The sequence below is a fragment of the Arachis ipaensis genome, chromosome B10, assembly GCF_000816755.2.
Source record: "Arachis ipaensis cultivar K30076 chromosome B10, Araip1.1, whole genome shotgun sequence".
Taxonomy (NCBI): Eukaryota; Viridiplantae; Streptophyta; class Magnoliopsida; order Fabales; family Fabaceae; genus Arachis; species Arachis ipaensis.
The window spans coordinates 118039162-118059278 of NC_029794.2; the positions used below are offsets into that span (position 1 = coordinate 118039162).

General features: G+C 35.4%; 3 long non-coding RNA genes across 11 annotated transcripts; all 3 read left to right on the forward strand.

The window, feature by feature from the left end:
• LOC107623831 lies at positions 269–4363 on the forward strand. 6 transcript variants are annotated; one of them, XR_002355180.1, is made up of 10 exons: positions 269–796; positions 1082–1236; positions 1330–1380; positions 1480–1584; positions 2066–2391; positions 2582–2671; positions 2781–2880; positions 3004–3042; positions 3670–3832; positions 4174–4363. It is a non-coding gene; the product is annotated as an uncharacterized LOC107623831 (long non-coding RNA). The 6 variants fall into 6 exon arrangements; XR_002355181.1 differs by lacking the exon at positions 2066–2391 and having other exon boundaries at positions 271–796; positions 2777–2880; XR_002355178.1 differs by lacking the exon at positions 2066–2391 and having other exon boundaries at positions 271–796.
• LOC107622040 lies at positions 7149–12252 on the forward strand. Of its 2 annotated transcripts, none has more exons than XR_001616039.2 (3): positions 7149–7267; positions 7505–7636; positions 12190–12252. It is a non-coding gene; the product is annotated as an uncharacterized LOC107622040 (long non-coding RNA). The 2 variants fall into 2 exon arrangements; XR_002355185.1 differs by having other exon boundaries at positions 12184–12250.
• Positions 13035–19881, forward strand: LOC107624460. 3 transcript variants are annotated; one of them, XR_002355659.1, is made up of 10 exons: positions 13035–13829; positions 13894–13956; positions 14531–14629; positions 14736–14850; positions 17175–17216; positions 17385–17620; positions 18263–18338; positions 18451–18609; positions 19155–19345; positions 19432–19881. It is a non-coding gene; the product is annotated as an uncharacterized LOC107624460 (long non-coding RNA). The 3 variants fall into 3 exon arrangements; XR_002355660.1 differs by having other exon boundaries at positions 13036–13829; positions 19203–19345; XR_002355661.1 differs by having other exon boundaries at positions 13036–13829; positions 17513–17620.

A 20117-nucleotide genomic window follows, 5' to 3' on the forward strand; every position in this document is an offset into this window, starting at 1 on the left:
ATAGTAACTATATTAATTTTAATTAATTAATTAAGTGGGACCATAATAGGGACTAAAGTTAGTTCTTCCTAATGGAAAAGAGAAAGATACTTTGAGTTCCTATTTACTGTTTATAACGCAAAAGCTGATGTGGAGTTACTTTTTATGACAAGTGGGGTATAAATAGGGATTGAGATGAGTTCCCTACTAGAGATGGTCTCAATGGCCATAGTACTATGGTTGATATTTTTTTATCAAAATATTTTTCATAAAAATTTATAATTAAGATAATTGACAAATAGAAAATAGAACAAGACCCACCCCATCCCCTTTCTCTCACTCTCTGAAACCCAACCCTAAACCCAGCCACCATTACCATCCCTCCTCGCCGAACTCTTCTCATCGCCGCCGTTTCCTGCAATGGAAAGATCCGCCACCGGTCACCATCCTCCACCGAGCTCCTCGACGGCCATACTGCCACCTCGCCATCGTCCTCCTCCGTGGAGCTGCCAGAACTCAGATTCGGAAGAATGCTGTTGCGGTTGCCGCACGAGTCGTCCTCCTACAAGACTTACCAGCTCCGCCGAGCGCTGATGATGGTGGCGGTTCCTTTGGTACTCGTCACGATTGTGCTTTACGTGTTGCCTTCCATTTCCTCCAACGAGTCCATCGAAGACTACACCCTCACGCACCGCAAGATTTCGCTCGATAACAGAGCCTCTAGCTTCTACGCCGTCTTCTTCGATGCTGCAGCCACATTCACGTTTTCCACTTCGATCGCAATCACATTGGCAAAGATCTCGAGCTATTCGTTCAGGTTGTTGATATCCTACCGATTTGCATTTTGCTTCACTAGTTAATACTTAATAGTGAGATTTGCATTGTACAAGCAATAAGATATTAAAGTTACAATTTGTGTTACACTCATTATTTTTTAGAATAGAGTTCAAAGCTCTTTGTTCATTTGAGATTGATGAGATTGTAAGAAATTTAAGTAAGTATAGAGATAGCAGTTAAAACTTAGAATATGAGGTTTATGCTTACTTTGAAGCCTCATGCTCCTTTGTCAAAGATAATTTCACATGTGCTGGTCCTTCTTCAGCTTTCATCTCAGGAAATGCAACCAAACATGTGGATTTTCTGCTTTCTTAAAGTTAACTACAAGATTATGAGTTTGATGCTCCAGTGAAGCTCCTAGAGAAATATCTATATGCTATGGCACAATCTGTTGATGAGCAACTTCTTGTTGTTTCTCAGGTCTTGGCCTATGCTATCCCTTATTTTAATTTTTTCTTTTTTTTAATGGATTTGCTGTTTAACATTTGCTCTTACTTAAACTTTACTATATAGGTTCTGGTGTCTGACATCAATATTGGATATGAGGAGATAGTTAACACTCAGGTAAGAGAACATTTATTGATATTAAATTATTAATTGTTATAGATCTTAATCAATGGTTGATTTGAAATGCTTACCCCTTCTCTTTTTGGATTCATATAGGTTCTTGCTTTCAATGGTAAGCCTGTGAAGAATCTGAAGAGCTTGGCCACCATGGTTGAGAACTGTGATGATGAGTTTCTAAAGTTTGATCTGGAATACCAACAGGTTCTCTCTCATGGACTCAGTCGTGTGAATTCTTTTTTTGACTTTCTAAAGTTTTCTGAATTAACATTTAATCTAACTTTCGTGTATCAGTAAGCTGCCCATTCTTCTCTTTACCCATTCTTTACGTATTTCGTTTAAGCATATATTTTTCTAGTTTCTTACGTGAAATTTAATTTGTCATATCAATTAGAAGTTCTTTCTTTCTGTATCTTTTATATAATTAAATTGAAAGTAAAACTACACTTTAGTCCTAGGAAAATTTTCATTTAAAAACTTAGCCTGTAAAAGATTAAATGTACTCACTTTAGTCCTTGTAATATTTATGTTGCAACACTTTAGTTTGTAAATGATTATAGGCTTAAATAAGTTTTTGGTCCCTGTAAAATACTCAGATTTTTGGTTTCGGTCTACTAAATTTCAAAAGTTGTCTATTTAAATCCTTGTTGTTAGTTTGCTTTAAAGAGTGGTTTCTATATTGTAGAAAGTTTAAGAAATATAAGACTGCTAAGAAGGAGACAAAGGTGGCAATAAGAAAGTCAAAACAAGAGTGTGTGAGAGTCTTTATTAGTCTTTGGGTATGAAGGATGAGAGATTTGGATCAACCATGTGGAACTCTGTTTCATTCATTGTTAGCTGAAGTCTATGTAGATGGGCCTGTTGATGTTTGTGAGTTCCATAAGAACAACCAAAGTTGTTAGCATTGTGATTTTTAACACCAAAGGCCATTTCAACATGTGGATTTTGATGAATTCTTTTCTTTGTTACTGGTTTATGCCTTTCATGGAAGACACCTCTTTATAACAAATGGTAAGAATCATGGTACAATATGTGCTTTAGAATCATGAATTTCTGTATAAGGTATCACTATTTTCAGAAAAATGGCCCTTGGATGTTTCTGTACACCACAGAAATTATTTTGATTCTAAGTAATGAATCACTATGAAAATCTGAGTCATACTTTTTAGCTGATATCCTATTCACAATTTCTATTTCTCAGGTGGCCTCATATTATTGTTCCAACCTTTAAAATTACTGCGGTGGAATGTCTGCAGAAGATCCAGATTGGGAAACAAATATCACTAGTAAGGTTTGTTCTTGCAGCAATCATTTTCTTTTAATTTTCCTAAAATAGAGAAAAGAAGACAAGAGAAAATGCTTTATGTCATTCTTACATTGCTCTAAATTTTGGAAGAAAGGATGAAGCTTTCATGGCCACTGTCTACAAGGGAAGCTATAGTGCACTATTATCTGTTTGAGTACTATCAAGATAACTTGGTAGTTGTTCTTTTGAATTCGGTATGTGCCTAGACCCTTCTTTCTTTGTTTTTTATTTTGTCTTTTCTTTAAGGAAGTTAATTCCAATGTAGATCCAAGTTTCAAGAAATTATGCTTAATGCTTATTGCTTAATTTTCTTTCAGGTTTCTGACTCAAAAAGCATCACTGGCTTCAACAGTGACGTAATTCCTGATAATATTATTGACTCAAAATTTGTCTGTTATATTTTTACACTCTTGTCTGTTATTTTTTTGTGACTTACTTAAATAAGCATTCTTGACAGGAATATATATATATAGGCCTAGTAAGGAAACAAAGGTCATTTTTCTGATTTATCCCACTCCATGCAATTCAAAATTACCCCATGATACTTGAGTGGATTCTTATATAAAAGTTTGATTTTTTCTGATTTGTTTCACATGGCATAAGTTTGTAAAATATCAAGATTTGGTTGTGTTTTAATAGGCTTTAGCAGTTCCAAAAAGCTGCTGTTGATTTTTCTTTCTTGTTGGTACTTGGTTCCATCTAAATTTAATGCATATTGTGGCAAGAAACAATGTTCATTCAAGATAAATTGATATAATGGATCAAATTTCAAATGTTTCGTATGTGACATTTGTCTTTGCCTTTCTACATTGATATGACTGGAATTAAAAGAAAATTGAATTTTGAAACCTCAGATTAATAAAGCAGCTATGATCATTGCAGAAGAGGATGCTCAATAGACTGCAAACACTATTTGGTTGGAACATACATTTTATATTGCCATAAAATAACATTTTATATTGATTAGGTCACTTTTTGTTTAGGCAAATCAGAGGATGTATGGACTGACGAAGTGGTTGAGTCAGCTACAAAGGTAGTTGGTTCCTTCTTGTGTGAGAATGGAAGCTTGTCATCCACTTGTGGCATGTCAAATGACACCAAGTGAAAATTAATCAAAGGGACCTTTGGACTCAATACATATGCAAGGTCTGTTATGCTTTTTAGAATCCGGGTAGCAATTTTTAATTTTAATTTCTTGAAAACTGCATTGTTTGCTTACTTTTTATATTTTGGTTCTACGTTGCTTTTGTATTCTTGGTGTACACCACAAATTTCAAACATTTACTTACAGAAAAGCTTTTTGGGAAAACAGTTGGTTATAAACTATAAAGCTACCAGAAAATCCATGTTCGGATGCCAAAAGTATTGCAGTATAAGTTAAACATGTAACTAGTGATGGGCGAAGCACAAGCAAGTGCTGCTTGCAATATCAAATTTTTGTGGTTCATAAAAATTTGCTTCTTGATGATGTACTTGCTTTTTGGCAGGCCTGTGGAGACAGGGTGCTAAGAGGATTACATGAATGGGAACAACACAAAAAGGGTCATGGCCACAGGAAATGTATTTCTAATCTCAAGAGCAAGGCACAAAGTCTTGGTACCTTGGACAAAATGTTTTATTACTATGAATGCAAATAGTTTTATGTATTGTAATTTGCAACCTGCTCCAGTTTTGAAACTAGGGGTGTCCATGGATCGGATCCGATCCGCATATCCGCGGTGTTTATCCGAATCCGATCCGAAAATTGCGGATATGGATCCGAGTATGTTTAATATTATTTTAAGAGTAAACATATTTAAAAGAATAGAAAAAATAAATTTTATTGATATTTTTTTAATAAAAATAAGCTTTTAAAAATATTTTTGTGTTTTGCGGATATATCCGATATCCGATCCGATCCGATCCGCAAGTTTGCGGATCGGATCGGATCGGATCCAACCTTAAAAACTGCGGATATTGGATCCGATCCGATCCGATGATTTTAGTGCGAATCGGATCGAAATTTTGGCCATATCCGATCCAATCCGATCCGCGGACACCCCTATTTGAAACATATTCACAGTAATATTACCACGGAATGACTAATAGCATTTCAGTATGTTTCTTTTTGTTTCATTTGTCAAGACCATCACAAAAATCTAAAGAAAATATACACGTCTCATTGATTTCGTTCATAATCACCTACGAATGAGATATTGAGATTTGTGGTTCTTGTTTACTATATCCTTTCATTGTTTTCATAAACAAAATGATAAGTAGCACGTGTATGTTCGAAATATTGACTATTGAGGGTACCACTGCACCAGTCTTTTAGCACCTTGTAATCTTGTGAACTCAAATTATTATGAACAATGCACTTATTCTCGTTATACATAATTGGCAAAAAAATTGAGATTCTGATAAAAAAAGATAGTTTTTGGCTTCTAAGAAAATGAGTATAATATAACTAAAAAAAATCTTAAGATTTTAGCGGCAATAGTAATGGCCGGTAAAAGTGAATAATATTACAATTTTAGAATTATTTTTAGTGGCCATATAAATTGTCGGTAAAATAGGTTATATATTTTTTGCTGCCATTAAAAAAGTCTTTACTGGCAAATGTTATAATTACCGCTAAAACCTTTTAGCGACAAAACATAAGATGACTAATGTCTAATTGCCGGTAAATGTATTAACGGCTATTTTCATTGCTGCTAAAAACAAAATAAATGGCTGATAAACCACTATTTTATGGTTTATCTTGTGCTCAATTGAGTGGATTTTATCAACTCTTTACCCACTTATTCATACTATTTGCATGGTTTTACATTTGCCTTCCTAATTATGTGCTTTGATTGAAAATATGCTTCTTTGGCCTTTATATTGCTAATATTAATCCTCTCTTATCACCATTAGATGCCTTGATATATGTGTTAAGTGTTTTCAGAGATTACAAAGCAGGAATGGCTCAGAGGATGGAAAGAAAGCATGCAAAAGTGGAAGGAATACAAGAAGTTGGAGAAACTGCTAAGCTGTCCAGCCTGACCTCTTCGCACTCAAACGACTATAACTTTAGCTACAGAGGTCCAAACGACGCGGTTCCAGTTGCGTTGGAAAGCTAACGTCCAGGGCTTCGATTTGATATATAATATGCCATAGTTTCTCTGACGCTAGGCGACGCGAATGCGTGTCCCACGCGGCCGCGTCGCAGTGACGAAAATCAGCGTGTTTAAATTCGCAACCAGCGAATTCTGGGCTGTTTCTGACCCAGTTTGCGGCCCAGAAAATATAGATTAGAGGCTATAAAGTGGGGGAACGCATCCATTCATCAACAAGCTTTCACAATTCACAATTTTAGGAGTAGATGTAGTTTTTAGAGAGAGAGGTTCTCTCCTCTCTCTTAGGATTAGGATTTAGGATTTCTCTTAGTTTTAGGAGTGACTCTCAATCCCAGGTTCAATGTTCTTCAATTTATATTTCTCTTCTACTTTTAGATACTCTAATACTTTTATTTGTTAATTACTTATGTTGCCCATTTGATTCATAAATCTTTCATGTTAGATTGGATTGCTTTTATTAATATAATTTGAGGTATTTCAGACTTATGATTGCTCTTTTTAATTTATTAATGCTCTTTGTTTATCCAAATTATTTTCATTCAAGTAGACTTTTTTCCCTTTTGGCTTTGATTGAGTCATTGGAGACACTTGAGTTATCAAACTCATTATTGATTGAAAATTGGATTTCTTCATTTCATTAATTCAAGTTCCAATAACTCTAGCCTTTTCCAAGGAAAGACTAGGACCTGAGGAATAAAAATTAATTCATTCACTTAACTTACCTTCATAGTTAGAGGTTAACAAAGTGGGAGAAAAATCCAATTCTCATTACAATTGATAAGGATAACCAGGATAGGACTTCCAGTTCTCATACCTCGCCAAGAGTTTATTTTACAGTTATTTATTTATTTTTATTGCTTTGAAAATATACCTGTACCCATTGCCCAAACTCCAGAACCCCAATTTACAAACTCATAACCAATAATAAGAACATACCTCCCTGCAATTCCTTGAGAAGACGACCCGAGGTTTAAATACTCGGTTATCAATTTTAAAGGGGTTTGTTACTTGTGACAACCAAAACGTTTGTACGAAGGGATTTCTGTCGGTTTAGAGACTATATCTACAACGCGACTGTTTTTATGACATTCTTTACTGGCAAAAATCCTGACATCAATGGCCACTAAAAGTGATTTTTCTTGTAGTGAGTGTTGCACGTAATTGCACAATCTTTCCTCATGTCTCCAATTGTTAAATTTTGGATTCTACCAAGAATTCTATCATTTTTTTCCTGCTAGAGTTAGTAATCTCCTATCTTTGAATAATGGTTAATTTCGGGGGTTTGTTTGCCATTAAAAATGGATGCAAGAAGTTAAGGAATTTAATACTAAGTAACTGTGATTTCCTAAGTCACAAGGGATTTCCTAAGTCACAAGGGTTTAGGAGCAATTGTTACTGGATGCAAGGAACTTACACATCTTAAAGTCAATGGATGTCACAATATTCGAGCTTTGGGACTAGAATCCATTGGAAGATCTTGTCAGTATGTATGTGAAATAAGGAATGAATTAACCATTCAATAAATAGGCAACATAAGGAAGCATGGGACACATGTTTGTCCTCTTTATATTTACTTTGGTCAAGTTTTTCATTGCTTGCTGTGTTTATTTCTCTGTTTATTTTTCATTTGTGGTGCTAAGCTCGGCTTTCTATTGGCAGATGTCTAATTGAGTTGGCATTACTTTACTGTCAAAGAATTGTTGATGTTGGTCTTCTTGAGGATGGAGAAGGATGTAAGTTCCTACAAACTCTTCAACAGGTAGACTACTCAAACCTTGGGGATGGTGCTATATGTGGTATACCTATTGGCTGTAGAAATTTAAAGAAACTTCATATCCATTGCTGTTATGAGGTACTTCATTTGCATGCCTATTTAGTTTACCATGTTAAACTTTATTTAAAAATGAATATTTTTGGGATGGCTCGCTTTCAAAATGCTCTATGTGTAATGTAATATAGGAGAATGACTGTAACTCATTTCGTCTGAACACATAATTTTACCAATTTTTTCTTCATCTAAATGGCTTCTTTTGTTGATTTTATATTTAAAACTAATGTTAGTCGATAAAATTCGAAAACCATGAGAATTTGAGACCAGTGAGCTACATGAAAATGAATGTCAAAATGCAATATTTAACATAGTTACAGTAATTTATTCACGTCCCATGCATAATTTACCATTCCTTTTTCATCTATTTCATCGTTCAATACTGCATTCCTATTCTGCACACATGAAAGTGTGTTATATTTTCTATATATGATATAATAAATTAATTGGTATATTGTAACCCCCTAATTACCCTAAGCCTTACCTCTAGCCGTAAAGCAAATTACAAAAACGCGAAACGTTCACACGAAGCTAACACATAAGATACAAGGTGTAGATGCAAGAGAATAGAACATATATATAGATATAAGAGTATAATAATCATAAGGAACTAGCCTCAACTCGCAGAGTTTAAGCCGGCTAGTGTATACAGACATAACAATACAGAGTTTTGGAGTTAAAAACAGCTTATACAACTTATCTCTCAAATAAGCCTCTAAGGCCATAAAATCTAAAACAAAAAGGGTGAGAGGAAGTACTACAACAAAAATAAAACAGAAATAAACCAGGAAGAAACCCTACTCCGCTCTGCCACCATGTCCACAATTTCACCGAGATGAATTACGACATGTATCTGAAAAATAACAACAAAGTATGGAATGAGAACCGGAGGTTCTCAATATGGTAACAATGCCCAATAATGTAAGATGTAAGGCTCCGGGACGCCGAAGGCAATTCTAGAACTTCACATCGCATACGGATATTCAAGCTTAACACAAATAAATAAATAAAGACCATAAACAATATACAGGGTTATCTAAAATTAGGGGATTTCTAACTAAAACTAGTCACACCGCTGTATCCCACAACCTTCGCCAACCTAACCTCCGTGCGATCCCATCACCACCGCCTACCTAACCTCCTCAGCACCAGACAATCACAATTAATGCACGCAAGTAAAACACAGATAGTATTCATATATAACATGTAATTCAAGAAGCAAGTAAGCATTCTATACAATTAGGCAAGCTCAAGTAATCAAAGCAAGCAAACATACAGAAGATGCATAAGATAAATGTCTATCCTATTGGCTGTGATATCACATATTGGTTATTGTGCCAAACCCGACAGAAAATCCAGACGACAACTCCCGGATTAGTCTCTCTGTTGTGCATACTCAGGAGGAACAATTCTGAAGGATAAGTGCCCTACCACCTTCTCCTTTTAGAGGGAAACGTTCCGAGGGAGAGTGCCCTACCACCTTCCTCTGGATGTCGCATGATTCCGTGGGTTAGTGCCCTACCTCCTTGCAACCAGAGAGAAACCCATGCTCAGGAGGAAAAATTCCGAGGGATGAGTGCCCTATCACCTTCTCCTTTTAGAGGGAGACATTCCGAGGGATAGTGCCCTACCACCTTCCTCTTGAGCGATACATATGAGTGAGAACCCAACTTCAAGCCTCACATCCGAGCGTAGGCGGGAGACTGCCTCAGCCCCTACGACAGAGAACAATGCATATCGTAATCACATATTCAATCTCAGAGGCCACGCCTCATAGCACACTTCCACTCATACTCATTCTACCTTCAATTATCATTATCAATATTTCAAGGATATAGTGCCTGACACACTTTCCATATCCAACATCCATCAAGCTCATAATAACCATCATCAGTTCTTAATTCCATTCCAAACTCGTTAGTTCATCAGTTTCTCAATTCATTGTCAATAATCACCAAGTTCACTACTCTTCCTTCTCTCTCAACCAAACTCATTCCCAGTACACCAGAAACCTAAACTTCCGTCCTCTAACTTTTCAAAGTAATACCCAAATAATTTCACCCAAGACCTTCTCTATGGTTAACATCCAAAACAAGCCAAAATGTCTTAAATAGGTGTCACAGAAGTTTACAAGCTTGTTAGGAAGGTGAAACAGTTAAAAACAAGATTTTAGTTGAAAAACAGGGCATGTGCGTACGCACAAGGGTGTGCGTGCGCACGCCCAGGAAAAATTTCAAAATGTGTGCGTATGCATAGAGGTGTGCTTACGAACAGGTAGTAAAAATTTTAACTCTGTTCATCTGCACAAGGCATGCGAATGCCCTCAACAGAGTGCACCTTCCAACGTGTGCGTGCGCACAGGTTGCAAAACTTCGTTGGTTGTATGTGCGTACAGGTCGTGCTAGCACTCTCATCAGCAAGCCTTCCCCTGTGTGTGCATGCGCACAAGGCTGTGCGTGTGCGCAGTTTTAAAAGCTCACAGGAGTGTGCGTGCGCACACAAACCAGACATCACAAATTCTGTAACTTCACAGAATTCAGATTTCTGAGCCAAACTTTCAACGATCATATCTTTCTCTACAAAATTTATATTTCTATAAAATCTATACCGTTTTAAAGCTCTTTGAATTATCTTTAATTTGATATAAAAATCATTCTGTTTCAAAAACTGTAGCTTAAGATATGATCCGCTAAAGTTGGCCTAAAACCCATTTTTATCAAAAACTTTAAAAACTTACTTTCACCAAAACTCTTATTTCAAAACCAAACTACTCACAATCCAATTTCTACCAAAACAATACAAAAGTCCATACCACTTATTCCTCAAACTTAACCATTAATAACCTCCCATTTACACTATTCCACACCATCAAAATCATTATTCTCTAACATCTAAAATCATCATAAACACTCCTAATTCTCCACATTCATCAATAACATTTTCATGATTCATCATCTATCATCAACAATACCAACAACTCTCAACAACCATAATAATTCTCAACATTCATCATCAAATTATTAAGCTCCCAAACATTTCACAACAACATTACACATCAACAATTTCTCATACATAAATACTTCACTTACCACCCATCATCATCATCATAATAGTCATCCACCATCAATCATAGATCAACATCAATAATGAATCCTCATGCAACATTAACTCAAAATTAACACCATTCAATATCATCACTAACCACAAGATTCAAAACCCACAATCATCATCATAATATATCATCACACATCATAATCATCAATATCCTTCAACAAGCATCATAAACATGTATTATACATTCCAACATTTTCTATAATCTTCTTCATCATACAACATAATTTCATAAATAATTAGGCATACACCAACATCATTCAATCCTATCTTATGGTCCACTAGCCTAAATTTCCAGAAATATTACATATTACATAAAGAAAACCGAAACCATACCTTGGCCGATTCTCAATATGCGCAAACACCAAAAGCTTGGCTCCAACAAGCTTCCATCAAGCTCCAAACCACCAAAGCCACAACCAACTCCAAAAACAAGCTTCATACATACAACATAATCATGCATTAACAACTAAAGCTCACACTACACTAAACCACAAGGATATAGAGGTTCCTTACCTTATCCAACGGTGATTAGGGGTAAAATTCAATAATTATCCGCTACTAGAGATCACCTAAACAACCAAAACCACAAAACTTACTCAAAACCAAACCCCAAAAATGCAGAAAGTTAGGAGAAGAAATTGGGGTGTGAGTTTTGAGTTCTTACCAGATTTTCTTAGATAGAAACGAAGAGTTTGACAAGAGCTTCATGTGGCCACAAACGGCTTGTCAATGGGAGTTCCGTAGCTCAAGTTATGGCTCCTAGAAGATGGAGGTGAATAATAAAACCCATCTCCTCTCTTCTCTCTTCTCATCAGCGCCTCCCCTCTCTTAATTAGGATAAAATAACCTGAAATCTCATTAAAGGATGCATATATATGTTGGGCTTGGGCCCAACTTGGGTCCGGTCTAACCCATTAGCGTCTTAGGTCCGTTTGGCCCACTTTGGGCCAAAACCTTTAAGATTAGCGCCCGGTTTTCGATTCTAAATTATTTTTGTCCTTTCAAAACAATAAATCAATTTTCAAAATCTTATTTTTCAAAATACGCGGTATTGGACAGACTAGAGCCGGTACTGCCGGCTTAATCGCCAGTACGCATTTTTACAAAACTTTTCGAAAAAGATACATTTTTCAACTCAGAAAAATTCATTGAAATCAAATTTCACCTTTATATTTTCAAATTAAAACTTCTAAATTTTGAATCTACTCCGAGCACTTAAAATTATTATTTTACTAAAGCGATTAGGTCGATTCTTACATATATGCTATGATGTCTATGCAACTTTGGCAAAAATTTAAAAATGTTGTTGAAATTAAAACATACTTTTTAGCATGTTACTCATTTTTGTTGAGCTTGAAGATTAAAAGTGTTTTATCTAAATACAATTTTAGCATTAGTAGTAGGCTTTTAGCCTTTTTTCTTTTCTTTAGTTTCAGTTTTTTCCAAATTTTTGAAAGGTGCAGATGATTCTGCCACAGTTGAGGTTATTGCTGTTTGATTTCGATGGCTAATTTATATATAACTCTATTACATCAGGTATCATTTGTATATGTACTTTCCCATTTTATATTCCGACCAACGATTTTTACTTTATGAAAGTATCTTTCTCTTCCTAAAAGATTAATTCTTTGTTGTTAATAGTATATTTTGGGGTTAAGTACTTTATTCATCTCTAAGGTCTTGGGTTAAAATCAAAATCGTCCCCGACCTTTTTTCGTTATTAATATCATCCCCAACGTTACAAAACATTATAAAATCATCCTTTCTCTAATTTTTGGACAAAAATGCCCTTCATCCATCATTTACAGTCATTTGTTGTTTTTCCTTCAACAACACAAACACAGAGGAGGGAAGGGTGGAGAACGAAGAGGAAGAAGAAGGCGCCGCCGGCGAGAAAGGGCGTCGTTGCTGACGTTCTCCTTTGGCGCCGACCTGCGTTCTTCCTCTCTCGCAGCGCCGCTCCTCTGTTCTGCCTCCTCTAGTGTTGCGCCTCCGTTCTGCCTCCTTGCCACATCGCGCCTCCTTCTAGATATAATTGCAGTGACTCGATAATTGAGGCAAACAACAATGGCAGCAGAGAAAGTGGAAGATGAAGGGTAGCATGATTTTTTGTTCTTTTCAATCTTGGTCCCTAATTTTTCCAACGTTGACAAGAAAAATACCCATTCAGCCACACTTTTTTTAAGCTACATTTGAAAAGCGTAGCCTATTCATAGAATAGGCTACGCTTTTCTCCGTGTTGCCTTTTTATAAGAGAAAAGGATACACAAATGCGACATCATTTAAAAAGCGTAGCCTTAGGTATTATAGAAATCACTTATAAAGCGTAGCCGTAGGTTGATATCTATGGGTTCACTTTTCGTATCAAAGAGAACGCTTTTAAAAAGTAACTTATTTATTATGTTTTGGGTGCTTTTTAAAAGTTATGCCTAATGTATGTATGGCAAATCCCTAACACTTAGTAAATTTTTTGTTCCCCTTTCAATTTCCTCCAGAAGAACACACACCCACGAGACACTTTGCGCATAGGAAACCCTCTTCCCTCCAGAAGCACACCCTTTCGCCATTCTCACCTTCACACATAACCCTCACCTTCGCCAACCCTTTCGCACACAACACACCCTCAAATAAACTCAGCAAAAATTTGCCCTCACCCAGTCACCCTCACTCACGCGACATACACCCTCATCCTCACTCCACCCATACACGAAAGAGGGAAGAAATCTGAAAGGGAGAACGGGAAGAAGAAGAATAGTGAGGGAAGAAAGGAAAGGACGACGCCGGCTAAGGCTCCACCGCCGTCGTTGTCGAGCGCCAGTGAGAGAGAGAGAGCTCGAGGAAAAGAGAAAACGCGATGGAGGAGAGAAGAAGGGGGTGCTCCGTCGCCACTGAAGCTCCATCGCCGTTGCTAGGGCTTGTTGCCATCGCCGTTCTGCCACCGTTGGGCTGCTGTGCTGCCGCCGAGGAGCTCGAAGGGATGTCTCGCCGCCATCATGCTTTGTCACCAAGCTGTTGCGTTGTCGCTCATCTCTTCTTCACCGTCGCCGCTCATCTCTTCTTCACCGTCGCCGCTCATCACCAGCGTCATATCCTCTGTCACCAGGTAAAATTCTCTGTTCTGTATCCTCCATTTCTCGCTCATTCTCTAACTCGCTCTCATTTTTCAGTTCGAAAGTGGGTATGGTTTTGATAGTGATGATGAATTGCAACGGCTAATTAAGATAGAGAAGGTATGTATCAATTTTCAATTGGTTCTGTGAATTTTTGGGGGTTTTGGGTTCGAATTTTAGGTTTTCAATTAGTTTAGCATCTTAAGGAAAAATTAGTGAAAAGAACAGGTTTCACACTGAAATATTTTGATTTATGTCTTGGTTCATACGCATTCCTTAATATAGTGGTTGCTTTCAATTTCTAGCTTCAAGTTATATTCCTCTCTGATGCTTTTCAAATGCTTTTTTTGGTTATTTTTCATAGATGCTTTGAATTTTAGTGATAATAGCCAATTAAAATGTGTCAAAAAAATAACAGCAAATGGGAAAAAGGAAAAAACTTGGTTCTAGAATGTATAATACTGTTATTTGATGAAGCACACTGGAAATAAGAGTTTTATTAGCCGAGTTTTGAGTCAATTACATTACATATGGATAAAAACAGCTGTATAAATTCTTTGCCTACGATTACTACTACAGTACTAATTTGATTCCACCAAAGCATCCAAAAATTTGATTCCTTGCCTACGATTACTACTACAGTACTAATTGTCAAGCATTTTTTGTGTTTTTGTTAATTTCTTTTTCTCCAAAGCGAGCTTGATGCAGCTGCCACCAAGCTGCAGAAGGTTTATAAGAGTTACCGTACCAGAAGAAACTTGGCAGATTGTGCTGTGGTAGTGGAGGAACTATGGTTAGTTTTTCATGAAAACATGCCTTTTTTTATTGGTGCGCCCTAGATGTTTGATTAAATTTCTATCTTATACATGTAAATAATTAAATGTTTTTGAATGATGAAGGTGGAAGACATTGGATTTTGCTACTCTTAAAAGGAGTTCAGTTTCATTCTTTGATGTGGAGAAACAAGAATCTGCTGTGTCAAGGTGGGCAAGGGCAAGAACAAGAGCAGCTAAGGTATGTTTTTTTTCAATTCATCATGATTAATTTCCAATATAAAAATCAGGCTGCAACTAACCCAACCAACAACACTAATTTCATCTAGTTCTCTTCTTAATCTTAATTAATTTGATGTGATGTTTTCTTATTATATATAGTTCTACGTTCCTAGTAATCTTAGTGGAAAGTAATTAGCTGAAGTTGCTGATTTTTTGTTGAAAAGTGGTAGTTAATTACTGCACTCACCTAACTATATCAGCTTATAACTTTCGAGAGGTAAAATATCTATATAAAGGTATTGATGCTTTATTTGAATGTATTGATTTTTGTTTATCTATATAAAGACTTGTTTTTGTTTTTGAATGTTGGATGATCTGTTTTGTTATGGTAAGAAATATGCATGCTGAGATAGAGATAGGAAGCCTGCGCGTTTTGTTAATAATGTTGCTGGTTTGATTTATGAGCTTATTGATTGTGTGCTCCTTCGGGTGATTTTGCACTTGAGCTGTTTGATGAAATGCGCAATAGGCTTATACATGTAAAATCTAAGTTTGTTAGAATGCAGAATTTGTTGAAAGGCTAGAAGCCAAGTTTCATGATTGAATTAATTGATGATACATGCTAATGATTATTTGAGATGATGCTGGTCTATTTGTTATATATGATGCAGTAAATTGATGATAATATATGTGAATTGTTTGAGTGATTTGTGGCTGGATTGCTATGTTACGTTGAGTAATGCAGAAATTGTTGATTTCATATGAGTACGCTTAAATGTAAAAAGTGACAAAAAATGGTGATTTATTAATCCTGAACACTTGGAGCTGATTTAATCTTTTCAACAAGTTACAATAGATAAAGAAAGTTAGAATGGAAGGTTAGAGTGAGTGAAAAGCTAGGAATCAATTTTTGACCTCTCAAAACCCGAGGTTACATGTTGCAGAATTATGCAGTTTGGGGCAGCAATTTGTGAACAAAACTGGGAGCAATCTAGCCACTAAAAATGAGTGAAATAATTTTTCTATGAAACCTTAAGATGTCTAGATTATTTTTCTAAAATTTCAGAATTTTCCGATGTGTGGTTTGGGAGATATGATTTTTAGAAAATGGTCATTTTCTGCAGAAACAATGCTGTACGAATTCTGGAACAGCAACTTCAAAACTACATATCTCAATACTCTGAAACTCTTTGGAGGTGAAACTAAAGATGAATGAAATATTAGGATGTCTAATATTTTATGTCCAAATTTCAGGACAATTTGAATTTTATAGAGAAAGTTGTGTCTTCTGGAAGCAGGGCTGTTCACTGCTGCGACAGCACCCTTTCCTTAAAACAAAACCATATTTCGAGAGGCATAACTTTTTCTAGAGAAGTGAAAATACTCTGGGACTTAAACTGGGTGAAAGATGGGTAAGTCTAGTTCAATCACACCAAACTTTAGGAGAATCCAACCATAGATGAATTTTATATAATTTTTCTAAATTGGTTACTGCTTGCTGTTTTTCTGAAGTGTACTAAATCAGTAGCCGATTTTTAAAAAATCATATAAAATTAAATTCTTAGAACGCAGTTGCAAAACCAAAACCAAAGTACACTTTAGGATTCTTATTTAAAATAAATAATAATATATTAGGATTTCTTTTGTCCCCTTTTTTTTATATGTATAATATATTAGGTATATGTATAATATGTTATGCCTCTTATATTTGCATATGGTTAAGTTAATTGCTATGGCTGAAAATCATATGTTGTTGGCTTTATTGACACTTTAACACTTGAAGTTGTGTTGTTATGGCTGAAAATTATTTGGGCAATTCTGGTTGTTGTAATTCTAGTTTTGTGCACTTCTCTTTGCTAGAATTCTTGTTTTTTTGCACTTTTGAATTTGTGCCTGGATTTGTGCATTTGTTTATCTTTGTCTATTACCCGTTTATTTGTTTATCTTTTTTCCTCTGCTTTCTCGCAAGACCCTTCATCATACCCTATCATCTTGGTGCTAGCTTATGTTCCTGATGTTGCCATCACTAATCCAGTGTGCTGATACATGTGTAAAATTCTCCCTGTATTTGTGATTCCCTTATAGCATTGTATTCAGTTTTGTTTTGAATTTTGAAATAGAAAACTAATTATGATTTTATGTATTATTCTTGACATTTCCTTTTTGTTCAATAATTTTCTGTTTGATGATGAGTTCTCACACTTCCCACCTTCACAAGCTAAGCTAAATTGATATACATTGATATTACCGGGTCTTTCACCCTTCTGATTAATTTTTTTTTTTACTTTGGGTCCCTAACTTTAATTATTTAACCATTTTTCTTGTTCTTATCATCTTTTTCAGGTAGCTAACCTCCGTGAAAGGTTCGAGCAACACAGACACGTGGTTCGTTTCTCATCCAACATTGCATTCTTTTTAATTAGTGCTAAATTAAGACTTGAAATATGTTGCATTTGACTACTTCCTACTACAATACTTGTTATTTGTTATAGTGCGTATTCTTAATTTGTATGTGTTGAATTATGAAATTGAAGTGATCAATGTGACTAACAGGATTTGTTAAATGGCATTTGTGCTTCCAAGAAAAGCAATGCTCGATTTAAAATAAATGACATTTGTGCTTCCAAGCTTCATTGGCAATTGCATTTTGCCATAGCCATTGCTTACTCTCCTTTATTTAGTGAAGCTTTCATGGCCCAAGACATTGGTCAATAAGTGGTTCAATATCAAGTGCAAAACTGATAACTTTCAAGTAGATGATGATGCTGATGATGATGTCCTTTATCAAGGTAATTGACCAATTTTTCACATGGCTTCAATGCAATCTAGGACTCTAGAATTGGGATTCTTAGCTTTTATTTAAAAGATTGTTTTTTATTTATTTTTTAAATGGCTAGACTAGTTAACTATACGTATATCTTTTCAATAATACAACCTCAATTTTGTTTAGCTTTTGTGAGCAATGTTCTTTTCTTTTCTTTCTTTATTTATTTGATTTACCCTTAGTTTTGTTATTTTCCAGCTTCCATGGTTTTTCCTACCATTATTGGTACCCCCAAAATTTTGTTTTGTTTTGTTTTGTTGTGTTGTGTTTGATTGAGTGACATGATTAAATAACAGTGGAAAGAGCACAATTTTATTTATTTTATGGTTTTTCCTTTTGCATTTGGGATATTGGTGCAAAATTGATATATCTGTCTCAATTCATTTTTAATTTTACAATTTAGGTTGATGATTCTCACTTTACTCTTTGAAACAACGCCGTTTTTCCCTTTTGCACTAGAAATTAAACTGATTGGCATGATTTTGTGAATTTAGCATTCATCTTTAATGAGAATAATAAAAAAGCAACAAGTTTGTTTTCTTGTATTTTTCATCTTTAATCTGATACTTGCAATTGGAACATGTGCTTTATTTGTTGCTCTTGCCAGGGATACTTTTCAGAATTCATTTGGTTCTATAATTTTGTTTTCTTCATGTGTCGCGAGACTGGTCAAAAGAATATTTGTAAGTAGCCCGGTCATTTCCTTCAACATAATCTTGTATTGATTGCGTATGGTGGTGAATCAGTATGCAAAATCCTTACATGCTTCTCTTTTTGAATTATGATAATTTGCAGCTGTAAGCAGGGCAGTAACTGCTTGGAAATTAGTTCTTGCTGGGAATGAACAAGAGAATGAACAAGGGAACGAACACTGATACAATTGTTAAGGCCAGGAGTTTTCTTGATGGTGATGAAGATCAGCATGAAAAAGATGTGTTTGAGAAGAATTTGAAGGTGCTTCAAAACATTTTTTAGTCATTATGCCAAGATTAGAAGATTAACGATTTTTTGTTTGTTAAATTCTTTTTGGATATAGAGTGCAAACTTTGCATTTTAATTGATATGTGATACAAGTTTCATGTGACTTAAATTATCTTAAAGCCCTTGGTGCAGAAAAGCGTAGCCTTTGAGAATAGGCAACGGGCGAATAGGAATCACCCCAAAAAGCGTAGCCGTAGCCCAAAAAGCGTAGCCGTAGCCTAAGGCATCATTTTTTTTCACTTTTGGCTACACTTTTCAAGTGTACCTGAATGGGTGTTTTTCTTGTAGTAACCTTCAACTAGCACATAAAGTTTTGACATTATTCAGATTGATGGGTAGCTCAAATGGGTGTGGATTGGGTTGAAATCGAGGTGGGTGAGAGAAAGTTGGATCCTTTTTTGGGTTCTGTTGTAGTAGCGGGGTTTTGATCTAGTTCAATTGAAAGGTTAGAAGGATAACAGATGAATGATCATCGGTCTTGTAATTGAGCTCATTATTTTATCTGTTACTGTTGCTAGTGACTACATATGTTTCGGAGACTGAGATGGTTTGTGGGTCTGAATCAGAAGAATTTGTCAACAAAGAGGTTGGGCAATGTTGAGCAGCAACCTGGATCTGAAAGGCCAAGCCAGCTCCCTGTGTTAGATGCTGTTCATGAAGTTGTTGTTTACATTCATAGGTTTCATAATCTTGACCTTTTTTAACAAGGGTAAGCTCCAATTTCTTGAAGCTTCATTATTTATTTATTCATGTTTATGATGAATTTGACCTTTAATTCTTATTTCTATCATGCAGATGGTACAAAATCAAGGTTACCGTGAGATGGGAGGTGGGTGAAGATTCCTTTCCTGGGATTCCACCACGAGTTGTTCAATATGAAGGTCACATATGTTCCTAAACTATTTATTGTTGTTGTGAATGAGAAGAAGAAGAAGATGATGAAAAAGGAAGAAGAAAGAAGATATGAGAAGAAGGGTTGTTATGAGAAGAAGAAGACGAAGGATTGTTGTTGTGAATGAGAAAGGAAGAGAAGAGGGATCTGCGTTTGGTTACATGTTTTTTTTTTAATTTTTGTTTAAGGATAAAATTTTCCAAAAATATTGTTCATTACAAAAGGATGATTTTATAACGTTTTGTAATGTTGAGGATGATTTTAATAACGAAAAAAGGTCGGAGACGATTTTGATTTTGAGTCAAGATCTTAGGGACGAAAAAAATATTTAACCCTATATTTTTTGTTACTCTTGAATCTGCTTTATTACTTTTTATCTGTTCTAAATCTGCTTTACTATATATAGCATATGATTTTTTTTAATTTGTTCTCAATTTAGCTTACCGTGTTACATGTCTTTGGTTGCTACAACCATTAGTAAATACATATGATCTAGGCATTCATTCATTTATTTTCTAAATTTGATATTTTTATTTCTTTTATTTTTTCTAGATTTATTATAATTTAGATAGTACTGTATATTATTATT